Raw genomic sequence first — 13,200 nt, 5'->3', positions numbered from 1 at the left:
TAAGGATACCTGTGGGCTCAGAGTTGCCGGGTGAATCAGGCTCAAAACTCCTAGAAAGGGCATCCGCCTTAACATTCTTAGAACCCGGTAGGTATGACACCACAAAATTAAACCGAGAAAAAAATAATGACCAGCGCGCCTGTCTAGGATTCAGGCGCCTGGCGGTCTCAAGATAAATCAAATTTTTGTGGTCAGTCAATACCACCACCTGATGTCTGGACCCCTCAAGCCAATGGCGCCACTCCTCAAACGCCCACTTCATGGCCAAAAGCTCCCGATTCCCAACATCATAATTCCGCTCAGCGGGCGAAAATTTACGGGAAAAGAAGGCACAAGGCCTCATCACGGAGCAGTCAGAACTTTTCTGCGACAACACTGCCCCAGCTCCGATCTCAGAAGCGTCGACCTCAACCTGAAAAGGAAGAGCCACATCAGGCTGACGCAACACAGGGGCAGAAGAAAAACGGCGCTTAAGCTCCTGAAAAGCCTCCACAGCATCAGGGGACCAATTAGCAACATCAGCACCCTGTCTAGTCAAATCGGTCAATGGCTTAACGACATCCGAAAAACCAGCAATAAATCGACGATAAAAGTTGGCAAAGCCCAAAAATTTCTGAAGACTTTTAAGAGAAGAGGGCTGCGTCCAATCACAAATAGCTTGAACCTTGACAGGATCCATCTCAATGGAAGAGGGAGAAAAAATATATCCCAAAAAGGAAATTCTCTGAACCCCAAAAACGCACTTAGAACCCTTGACACACAGAGAATTAGACCGCAAAACCTGAAAAACCCTCTTGACTTGCTGGACATGAGAGTCCCAGTCATCCGAAAAAATCAGAATATCATCCAGATACACTATCATAAATTTATCCAAAAAATCGCGGAAAATATCATGCATAAAGGACTGGAAGACTGAAGGGGCATTAGAAAGACCAAAAGGCATCACCAAATACTCAAAGTGGCCCTCGGGCGTATTAAATGCGGTTTTCCACTCATCCCCCTGCCTGATCCGCACCAAATTATACGCCCCACGGAGATCAATCTTAGAGAACCACTTGGCCCCCTTTATGCGAGCAAACAAATCAGTCAGCAACGGCAATGGGTATTGATATTTAACCGTGATTTTATTCAAAAGCCGATAATCAATACATGGTCTCAAAGAGCCGTCTTTCTTTGACACAAAGAAAAAGCCGGCTCCTAAGGGAGATGACGATGGACGAATATGTCCCTTTTCCAAGGACTCCTTTATATATTCTCGCATAGCAGCATGTTCAGGCACAGACAGATTAAATAAACGACCCTTTGGGTATTTACTACCCGGAATTAAATCTATAGCACAATCGCACTCACGGTGCGGAGGTAGTGAACCCAGCTTGGGTTCTTCAAAGACGTCACGATAATCAGACAGGAACTCAGGGATTTCAGAGGGAATAGATGACGAAATGGAAACCAAAGGTACGTCCCCATGAGTCCCCCTACATCCCCAGCTCAACACAGACATAGCTCTCCAGTCAAGGACTGGGTTGTGAGACTGCAGCCATGGCAATCCTAGCACCAAATCATCATGTAGATTATACAGCACCAGAAAACGAATAATCTCCTGGTGATCCGGATTAATACGCATAGTTACTTGTGTCCAGTATTGTGGTTTATTATTAGCCAATGGGGTGGAGTCAATCCCCTTCAGAGGAATAAGAGTCTCCAAAGGCTCTAAATCATACCCACAACGATTGGCAAAGGACCAATCCATAAGACTCAAAGCGGCGCCAGAGTCGATATAGGCGTCCGTGGTAATAGATGACAAAGAGCAAATCAGGGTCACAGACAAAATAAACTTAGACTGTAAAGTGCCAATGGAAACAGACTTATCAAGCTTTTTAGTACGCTTAGAGCATGCTGATATAACATGAGTAGAATCCCCACAATAGAAACACAACCCATTTTTCCGTCTAAAATTCTGCCGCTCGCTTCTGGACAGAATTCTATCACACTGCATACTTTCTGGCGTCTTCTCAGTGGACACCGCCAGATGGTGCACTGGTTTGCGCTCCCGCAGACGCCTATCGATCTGAATAGCCATTGTCATGGACTCATTCAGACCCGCAGGCACAGGGAACCCCACCATAACATCCTTAATGGCATCAGAGAGACCCTCTCTGAAAGTAGCCGCCAAGGCACACTCATTCCACTGAGTAAGCACAGACCATTTACGGAATCTCTGGCAGTAAATTTCAGCTTCATCTTGCCCCTGAGATAGGGACATCAAAGTTTTTTCTGCCTGAAGTTCCAAATGAGGTTCGTCATAAAGCAACCCCAAGGCCAGAAAAAACGCATCTACATTGCGCAACGCAGGATCCCCTGGTGCCAATGAAAAAGCCCAGTCTTGAGGGTCGCCACGGAGCAGAGAAATCACAATCCGAACCTGCTGTGCAGGGTCCCCGGCAGAACGAGATTTCAGGGACAAAAATAACTTGCAATTATTTCTAAAATTCTGAAAACCAGATCTATTCCCCGAGAAAAATTCCGGCAGAGGAATTCTCGGTTCAGATACCGGAGCATGAACAACAAAATCTTGCAAATTTTGTACTTTCGTGGTGAGATTATTCAAACCTGCAGTTACACTCTGAAGATCCATAATAAACAGGTGAACACAGAGCCATTCAAAGATTAGAAGGAGAGAGAAAAAAAAGAAAGACTGCAGCATAGACAGACTAGCAAATGATCCAATTAAGAGCACAAAAAAAAAAAAAAAAAAAAAAAAAACTCTCAGCAGACTTCTTATTTCACTCCTTTCTCAGCCAAGGAATTAACCCTTTAGTAGGCCGGTCAAACTGTCATGATCTCCATGGCTAGAGAACATAGCATAAGCCTATATAGGAACAAGCTCTTGGAAGATGGGAACTGTACTGACCATGAACTAAACCTACCGCACAACTAGAAGTAGCCAGGTAGCATGTCCTACTTTTTATCCCTATATGCCCAGCGCCGGCCGGAGAACTAAATAATGCTAGCAGAGGGAAATATAAGACCTGGCTCACCTCTAGAGAAATGCCCAAAAAGGAGACAGAGGCCCCCCACATATATTGGCGGTGATTTTAGATGAAATAACAAACACAGCAGGAAAATAGTTTTAGCAAATTTGAGGTCCGCTTTCTAGATAGCAGAAGACAGAAAGAACACTTTCATGGTCAGCAGAAAACCCTAACAAAACGCCATCCAGAAATTACTTTAGGACTCTGGCATTAACTCATAATACCAGAGTGGCAATTCCTGATCAACAAGAGCTTTCCAGACACAGTAACGAAACTGCAGCTGTGAACTGGAACCAAAAAGCAAAAACAAACATGGACGAAAGTCCAACTTATCTAGTAGATGTCTGGGAGCAGGAACAAGCACAGAGAGGCTTCTGATAACATTGTTGACCGGCAAGCAACTAACAGAGAAGCCAGGTTATATAGCGACACCCAGATCTGATGAGAACAGGTGAACAGGAAAGATGATGACACAAGTTCAATTCCACCAGTGGCCACCGGGGGAGCCCAAAATCCAAATTCACAACACCTGTCCCTGGGCTCCAACACCGCTAGTTGCCGTCCAGAAGTGCTGTCCGCACAGTCCCAACAGTCCCTCCTCTGTTATTGGGGTTCAGTAACGTCAGCTGTTCCCCAGCTGTGTGTGTGGCAATCCCTCCTATCTCCTCCACCTCCTCCTCCTCCTGTCCCTGGGCTCCAACACCGCTAGTTGCCGTCCAGAAGTGCTGTCCGCACAGTCCCAACAGTCCCTCCTCTGTTATTGGGGTTTAGTAACGTCAGCTGTTCCCCAGCTGTGTGTGTGGCAATCCCTCCTATCTCCTCCACCTCCTCCTCCTCCTGTCCCTGGGCTCCAACACCGCTAGTTGCCGTCCAGAAGTGCTGCCCGCACAGTCCCAACAGTCCCTCCTCTGTTATTGGGGTTCAGTAACGTCAGCTGTTCCCCAGCTGTGTGTGTGGCAATCCCTCCTATCTCCTCCACCTCCTCCTCCTCCTGTCCCTGGGCTCCAACACCGCTAGTTGCCGTCCAGAAGTTCTGTCTGCACAGTCCCAACAGTCGCTCCTCTGTTATTGGGGTTCAGTAACGTCAGCTGTTCCCCAGCTGTGTGTGTGGCAATCCCTCCTATCTCCTCCACCTCCTCCTCCTCCTGTCCGTGGGCTCCAACACCGCTAGTTGCCGTCCAGAAGTGCTGTCCGCACAGTCCCAACAGTCCCTCCTCTGTTATTGGGGTTCAGTAACGTCAGCTGTTCCCCAGCTGTGTGTGTGGCAATCCCTCCTATCTCCTCCACCTCCTCCTCCTCCTGTCCCTGGGCTCCAACACCGCTAGTTGCCGTCCAGAAGTGCTGCCCGCACAGTCCCAACAGTCCCTCCTCTGTTATTGGGGTTCAGTAACGTCAGCTGTTCCCCAGCTGTGTGTGTGGCAATCCCTCCTATCTCCTCCACCTCCTCCTCCTCCTGTCCCTGGGCTCCAACACCGCTAGTTGCTGTCCAGAAGTGCTGTCCGCACAGAGCCAAACACCTCGCCAATGTGTTAGTGGGGTTCAGTAATGCCTACTGCTCCCCTGCTGTGTATACGGCAACGTGTCCTGCGACCGCCACGCAGGCACAACAAGTTAAATTTAAGGGAACCTGTCCCCCCCCCCAGGCGTTTGTTACTGAAGGAGACACCTTGTGCAGCAGTAATGATGCAAAGGGAAAAAGTGCCTCTTTTCGTGGTGCTCTTTGCACATGCTGAACCTAACACTTATGAAATGTGTCCCCTCACACGGTTAAACCGTCCGGTCGGTGGAACTTTCCTTTGTCATGTGACGCAGCACAGCCGTCATTCTTACCCCCTTGGCGCCGTGCGCCTCCTCCTCAGCGTTGTTTGAATCTGTCCTGGAGTCTGCGCTGTTATGTTATCCCTTGGCCAGGCACACTTAGCGCTGCCCGTCTTCTGACATCATTTGGTGTCAGGATGGCTGCGCCTGTGCGGCCGCGCTGGCATGGTATCCATCCACAGACAGCTGTTTCGGGGTGTTTGCCCCTCATCAGTGTGGAGTAGGAATCTGGCTATTAGGAGCAGTGCCTAGTAAAAGGCTGTGAAGGAACAGATGATTGGCCTCGGGGAGACCAAAACATTCAACACCGCGGAGACACCATCACGTGTTTCTCAACGCAGTGATCCAGAACACTGCCCCCATCCCTTATGGGAAATATGCAAATGCATGTAGGATAGCTGCGGAGACACCATCACGTGTTTCTCGACGCAAGCAGTGAATAGCCAGACCTTTCCCCGGGAGGGAACAACCACGGGAAGGGCAGCATCCAATAAAGGAAAACATCCTGTAGCAGGTGTAAGGACCCGAGCGAAAGGCAAACATATGTACTGCGCCAGGCCATGAATCCCAGCCCCGCAGTGTGAAACACTGTAAAGGCACTGCGGGGCTGGGATTCATGGTCATCGCGAACCGCACCGGCCGACATTAAATGATGTCAGGAGACGGGCAGCGCTAACAGCGCAAGGCCAAGGGATAACACGACAGCGCAGACTCCTGTACAGCAAATAACGACGCTCAGGAGGCCACGCCCAGCACCAAGGTGGGATTCTTGACATCTGTGCTGCGTCTCATTAAGAAGGAAACTCCCGCCTCCAAGACAGTTTTGATTGTTTAAGGGGCTAAATGTCATACGTGTTTCATTCAGCGTGTGCAAGGAACAGAATTTAAAAGAGCAACCTTTAACTTGTGCAGCATTACTGCTGCCCAAGGTGTGGCTCTTCTAGTTTGTAACCCCTGAGGGGGGTTAAAGGTTACCTTTAAAATTGGTTCAATTAGGCTTTGGCCTACACTCTGCTCCTCCCGCAGATCCTGGGCTCTAACACCGCCAGTTGGTGCCCCGAAGTGCTGGCTGCACAGAGAAAAACACCTCGCCAATGTGTCAGTGGGGTTCAGCACCGCCAGCTGTTCCCCTGCTGTGTAGCCGGCAACGTGTCCTGCAACAGCCACGCAGACACAAAGCTGCCGCCAGTGCAGGCTTCGGCCTACACTCTGCTCCCTCTCCTCCTCCTGCTGACCCTGGGCTCTAACACCGCCAGTTGGTGCCCGGTACTGCTAGCTGCACAGAGAAAAACACCCGCCAATGTGTCAGTGGGCCGCGGCATGCGATAAGGGATCAGCTGACGCAGCACAGTCTGTAGCAGGTGTAAGGACACGAGCGAGAGGCGAACCTATGTACTGCGCCAGGCCATGAATCCCAGCCCCGCAGTGTGAAACACTGTAAAGACACTGCGGGGCTGGGATTCATGGGCATCGCGAACCGCACCAGCCGACATGAAATGATGTCAGAAGATGGGCAGCGCATGGCCAAGGGATAACGCAACAACGCAGACTCCTGTACATCAAAATGCAATGCTCAGGAGGCCGCGCCAAGCACCAAGGTGGTATTTTTGCCAGCTGTGCTGCGTCTCATTACGAAGGGAACTCCCGCCTCCAAGACAGATTGACTCTATAAGGGCCAAAATGTTGTACGTGTTTCATTCAGCTTGTGCAAGGAACAAAATTAAAAGAGCAACCTTTGACTTGTGCAGCACTACTGCTGCATAAGGCGTGGCTCTTCTACTTTGTAACACCTGAGGGGGGGTTAAAGGTTACCTTTAAAATTGGTTCAATTAGGCTTCGGCCTACACTCTGCTCCCTCTCCTCCTGCTGACCCTGGGCTCTAACACCACCAGTTGGGGCCCGGTACTGCTAGCTGCACAGAGAAAAACACCCGCCAATGTGTCAGTGGGGTTCAGCACCGCCAGCTGTTCCCCTGCTGTGTAGCCGGCAACGTGTCCTGCAAATGCCATGCAGACACAACAGACCTACAAATGCCTCCAGTGCAGGCTTCGGCCTACACTCTGCTCCCCCTGCTGACCCCTTGCTCCAACACCGCTAGTTGGGGCTCTAGGAAGACAAGCTTGAATAGGTCCCCATCCTGGTTCCAGCACCGTCAGCTGTTTCCGGGCAGAGCCTTTGGCTTAGGTGCCTCCCTCTGGGTATCCGAGTTCCACCAACGTCAGGTGGTCCTTGGTAGTGCTTTCAGGCACGGGTACCTCCTGCTTAGTAACCGGGTTCCAGTAACATCAGCTGGTCCTCGGTAGTTCCATTGGCTCTTGGACCTTCGGCTACCCATCCGGGTTCCAGTACCGTCAGCTGGTTCTCGGCAGTGTCTTTTGCTCTTGTACCTTCTGCTCCCCATCCTGGTTCCAGTACCGTCAGCTGGTTCCGGGCAGAGCCTTTGGCTTAGGTGCCTCCCTCTGGGTATCTGAGTTCCACCAACGTCAGGTGGTCCTTGGTAGTGCTTTCAGCACGGGTACCTCCTGCTTAGTAACCGGGTTCCAGTAACGTCAGCTGGTCCTCGGTAGTTCCATTGGCTCTTGGACCTTCGGGTAGCCATCCGAGTTCCAGTTCCATCAGCTGTTTCTCGGCATTTTCTCAGCCTACTTGTACCTTCTGCTACATTTCCAAGTTCAAGACCCTAAAGACGACAACCCGGAAGACCACCCCTAAGATGACGACGACACCAGAGACGACAACCACTGAGATGATGACGACCCTGGAGACGATGACCCTGAAGACCACCCCGATGACGACGACCCCGGAGACGACGACCCTGGAGACGACGACGACCTGGAAGACCGAGAAGCAGAAGAACAAGAGGCTGCGGAACAAAGAGCAGAAGAACATTAAGCATAAGACTAAATATCAGAGCAAAAGATATTATCTAAATTATAAGCAGAAGAAGACTAAGCAGTGTATGGGGGTGAGTCCGTTCCTCCTCGTGGTGCCCCTGGATAAAGCCTGATGCTGCAGGCCAAACTGAACGCGGACAAATGTAACTCTTTTGTGACAGGCAGAACGGAAGGTGTAATCTTCAAACTTTTATAGATAACAACTACGGGAATGCCTGTCACAAATAAGAATATGATGAAGAAGTTGAATATGAAGAAGATAATAGTAAAATAAAAAGAATATGAACAATGTAACAAAAAAAATAATAGGTAGAAGATGAAGAAGAAGATGAATAAGGTGAAGAAGTTGATGTCAAAGAAGCTGATGATGAGGATAATGAAGAAGAAAGTGTGGGAGAAGTAAAAAAGAAGGTGAAGGGCGTGGAAGTAGTGAAACATCAATATCTGACAAAATAAAAAAAAAATTAACATAGTCAAAATCTTTCTAACGCCGAACGTCATAAAAAACAAAACAAAATCCTGCTATTCTATTAGATTGGGCTAAACCTCTGTTCCTTTAATGTCTCCGCCACGTCCCCCAATACATCCTACATTATTCTTAGTTGTTTTCCTTCATGTAGAATGAACCTACAAGTTAAGAAAGGGTTTATTTTAATTCCGATATTTTCGTCCCATTGACTTGCATTGGGATCGGGTATCGGTATCGGATTAGATCCGATACTTTGACGGTATCTGCCGATACTTTCCGATACCGATACTTTCCGATATCGGAAGGTATCGCTCAACACTAGCATCAAATGAACATGGGCAAAGGTTACTGTGACCTCACCTGGTGTGAATGATGCATCTCCTATCAGCTGTGTATAGAGGTGCTACCTGTCATTGTAATCTCTCCTGCGATGATAATGATCCTGATGAAAAGTCTACGTGAAATACTTTCTGCTCCAAGTCCAAAATAGCCCCTGTGGCAAGCAAAAGAATTGCAATACTGTATAATAATCTTTGTTTTCAGATCATTTGACAGTTGTTTTGAGGAGCCCATGATGCCACTCTTCGGAGGAGATTCAAACAGGAGAACAACTTGCAAGTGGCCACTTTAAGTAGCTTTTCTCATGATTGCATACACCTAGCTATGAAGTTCAAAACTCAATGAGGTTACAAAACCAAAAAAAGTGCTTTAGTAAGTCAGTAAAACGTAGGTAGGAGTATTTAAAACAAGAAAATGATAAGGGTGCCCATACTTATGCACCTGTCAAATTTTGTTTGAATGCAGATTGCACATTTTCTGTTAGTACAATAAACCTCATTTCAAGGCAGAAACATTACTGTGTCCAACAGTTATTAGATATATGAAACTGAAATAGCTGTTGCAAAAAAAACCAATTTTTATAAAACATTAAGCTTAAGATTAATAGGGGTGCCCAAACTTTTTCATATGACTGTGTATATATATATATATATATATATATATATATATATATATGTATATATATATATATATATATATATATATATATATATATATATATATATACACCCTGCTCATAAAAATAAAGGGAACATTAAAATCCCACATCCTAGATATTACTGAATGAAATATTTCAGTTGTAAATCTTTATTCATTACATAGTGGAATGTATTGAGAACAATAAAACCAAAAGATGATCAACGTAAATCACAACTAATATCCCACGAAGGTCTTGAGTTGGAATGATGCTCAAAATCAAGGTGGTAAAAGAAGTTACAGGCTGATCCAACTTCAGTGGAAATGCCTCAAGACAAGAAAATGATGCTCAGTAGTGTGTGTTCCTCCGTGTGCCTGTATGACCTCCCTACAACGCCTAGGCATGCTCCTGATGAGGCGGCAGATGTTCTCCTGAAGGATCTCCTCCCAGACCTGGACTAAAGAATCCGCCAACTCCTGGACAGTCTGTGGTGCAATGTGACGTTGGTGGATGGTGCGAGACATGATGTCCCAGATGTGTTCAATCAGATTCAGCTTCAATGCCTTCATCTTGCAGGAACTGCTGACACCTTCCAGCCACATGAGGTCTGGCATTGTCCTGCATTAGGAGGAACCCAGGGCCAACTGCACCAGCATATGGTCTCACATGGGGTCTGAGGATCTCATCTTGGTACCTAATGGCAGTCAGGCTACCTCTGGCGAGCACATGGAGGGCTATGCGGCCCTCCAAAGAAATGCCACCCCACACCATTACTGACCCACTGCCAAACCGGTCATGCTGAAGGATGTTGTAGGCAGCAGATCGCTCTCCATGGCTTCTCCAGACTATGTCACGTCTGTCACATGTGCTCAGTGTGAACCTGCTTTCATCTGTGAAGAGCACAGGGCGCCAGTGGTGAATTTGCCAATCCTGGTGTTCTGTGGCAAATGCCAAGTGTCCTGCACGGTGTTGGGCTGTGAGCACAACCCCCATCTGTGGACATCGGGCACTCAGACCATCCTCATGCAGTCGGTTTCTAATTGTTTGTGCAGACATATGCACATTTGTGGCCTGCTGGAGGTCATTTTGCAGGGCTCTGGCAGTGCTTCTCTTGTTCCTCCTTGCACAAAGGCTAAGGTAGCGGTCCTGCTGCTGGGTTGTTGCCCTCCTACGGCCCCCTCCATGTCTCCTGGTGTACTGGCCTGTCTCCTCCCTCCAGCCTCTGGACACTACGCTGACAGACACAGCAAACCTACTTGCCACAGCAGCGATGAGCTGCACTACCTGAGCCACTTGTGTGGGTAGTAAAGTCCGTCTCATGCTACCACAAGTGTGAAAGCACAACCAACATTCAAAAGTGACCAAAACATCAACCAGAAAGCATTGGTACTGAGATGTGTTCTGTAGTCCCCACCTGCAGAACCACTCCTTTATTGAGTGTGTCTTCATAATTGCCATATGCAAATTTCCTCTTCAGAGAAAAAGAGGACTTGAACTCTATAGCGCTTTGCACTGACGAAGGCCAACAGCCCGAAACACTGGGTCTGCCAATTAAGATACTGATTTGGCTTTTATCCTAAGTCATATTGCAAAACTCGTTAAAGGGTTGATTGTGACTTGTAGGATCGCTACATCCAACAGGTGGCGCTATAGAGTTCAAGTCCTCTTTTTCTCTGAAGAGGCAATTTGCATATTAAATTTCCCAGAGGAGCATTGCTCAGCGAATAAGCCTCCTTACCATGACAAGCCAGATCTAGTATGTCACTCTCCACAAGGAGAACCCTTACCCCTTAGACTTAATAATTGGCAATAATTTCCATCTGTTGTCTATCCCATTTGCACAACAGCATGTGAAATTGATTGTCAAACAGTGTTGCTTCCTAAGTAGACAGTTTGATTTCACAGAAGTTTGATTTACTTGGAGTTATATTCTGTTGTTTAAGTGTTCCCTTTATTTTTTTTTAGCAGTGTATACATATATATAATATATTGTGACAGGGTCACTGGCACGATGTGTGAAAGGAGATACTTGTCACTGTATATATTACAGTCAGTGGCATAGAACCAGATTATTTTTGCCTCCAGCATGCTAAGTGCTGAGAGGGTTAATCTTAAAGTTACAATGGGCTGGTTTTATGTGAGCACCCAAAGGGTTGGAGGGCATGTGTACTAGCAGGTCCTGCGGTAATGTCAAGATCATCACATGGTCCTGGTTAAATACCTGGATATGAGAGAGTGTGTATGTGTTGGGAGAGGGAACACTCCCACGTGGCTCCAGGTGGAGCGGAGGACATTGCCATGTGTCTGCAGGTGGAACCTGCAGAGAAAGGACTCTGTTACACTTTTATTTGTTTTGTTTTTACATTAAGCCAGGAAGGCTTGGCTTTTGTTTTCGTGGAACCTGCCTTGGTCTATGCTGACCTTAATAAACCAGCAGGTGTTTCACTCTCCAAGTGTCCCTGTGACTACCTGAAGAAGCAGCTAAGCGTGTCAACCCCTCAGTATGTATGTATGTACATATGTATATATATATATATACACTCACTGGCCACTTTATTAGGTACACCTGTCCAACTTCTTGTTAACAGTTAATTTCTAATCAGCCAATCACATGGCGGCAACTCAGTGCATTTAGGCATGTAGACATGGTCAAGACAATCTCCTGCAGTTCAAACCGAGCATCAGTATGGGGAAGAAAAGTGATTTGAGTGCCTTTGAACGTGGCATGGTTGTTGGTGCCAGAAGGGCTGGTCTGAGTATTTCAGAAACTGCTGATCTACTGGGATTTTCACGCACAACCATCTCTAGGGTTTACAGAGAATGGTCCGAAAAAGAAAAAAAATCCAGTGAGCGGCAGTTCTGTGGGCGGAAATGCCTTGTTGATGCCAGAGGTCAGAGGAGAATGGGCAGACTGGTTCGAGCTGATAGAAAGGCAACAGTGACTCAAATCGCCACCCGTTACAACCAAGGTAGGCCTAAGAGCATCTCTGAACGCACAGTGCGTCGAACTTTGAGGCAGATGGGCTACAGCAGCAGAAGACCACACCGGGTACCACTCCTTTCAGCTAAGAACAGGAAACTGAGGCTACAATTTGTACAAGCTCATCGAAATTGGACAGTAGAAGATTGGAAAAACGTTGCTTGGTCTGATGAGTCTCGATTTCTGCTGCAACATTCGGATGGTAGGGTCAGAATTTGGCGTAAACAACATGAAAGCATGGATCCATCCTGCCTTGTATGGAGCATCTTTGGGATGTGCAGCCGACAAATCTGTGGCAACTGTGTGATGCCATCATGTCAATATGGACCAAAATCTCTGAGGAATGCTTCCAGCACCTTGTTGAATCTATGCCACGAAGAATTGAGGCAGTTCTGAAGGCAAAAGGGGGTCCAACCCGTTACTAGCATGGTGTACCTAATAAAGTGGCCAGTGAGTGTATATATATATACACACGCTGGTGGACACAGATAGAAAAGGGCCCCTGTGCAAGAACAATATATGGGCCCTTTGCAGCCCAAGACCTCCTAAAAATGCAAAATTGCACCTGCTTTGGAGGCTGAAATGGGCCCGCTTACCCCTTGGGCCCCTGTGTGGCTGCACAGGTTGCACCAATGATATGTCCGCCCCTGTATATACACACACACACACACACAGTGGCATGTAAAAGTTTGAGCAATCCTGGTAAAAAGTACTGCTGTTGTGAACTGTTCAGCAAGTTGAAGATGAAATTATGTGCTCATGTTCCGGATGTAGCAGCGCTTTGGACACAGCATATTTTTGCTGCATCCAAAACACTGAACCATGCAGATTTACCGCATTCAATTCATTCTATGGCAGTTTCTGCAGTGATACGCAGGTGCACAGAGTCGCATAGTTGACATGGGATTTCTAGAAATCCCATCCACTATACTGTAACATCTAGCCACTGCAGGTTTGACGCTGCATAAATATGCAGCATCAAACTTGCAGCAATTCCTGAACTTGGGTACATACCCTAAAAGGCCTAAAGT

This window comes from Ranitomeya variabilis, chromosome 5 (assembly GCF_051348905.1).
Source record: "Ranitomeya variabilis isolate aRanVar5 chromosome 5, aRanVar5.hap1, whole genome shotgun sequence".
NCBI lineage: Eukaryota > Metazoa > Chordata > Amphibia > Anura > Dendrobatidae > Ranitomeya > Ranitomeya variabilis.
The sequence above is the reverse complement of the archived record's forward strand: the minus strand, read 5'-3'. Positions refer to the sequence as shown.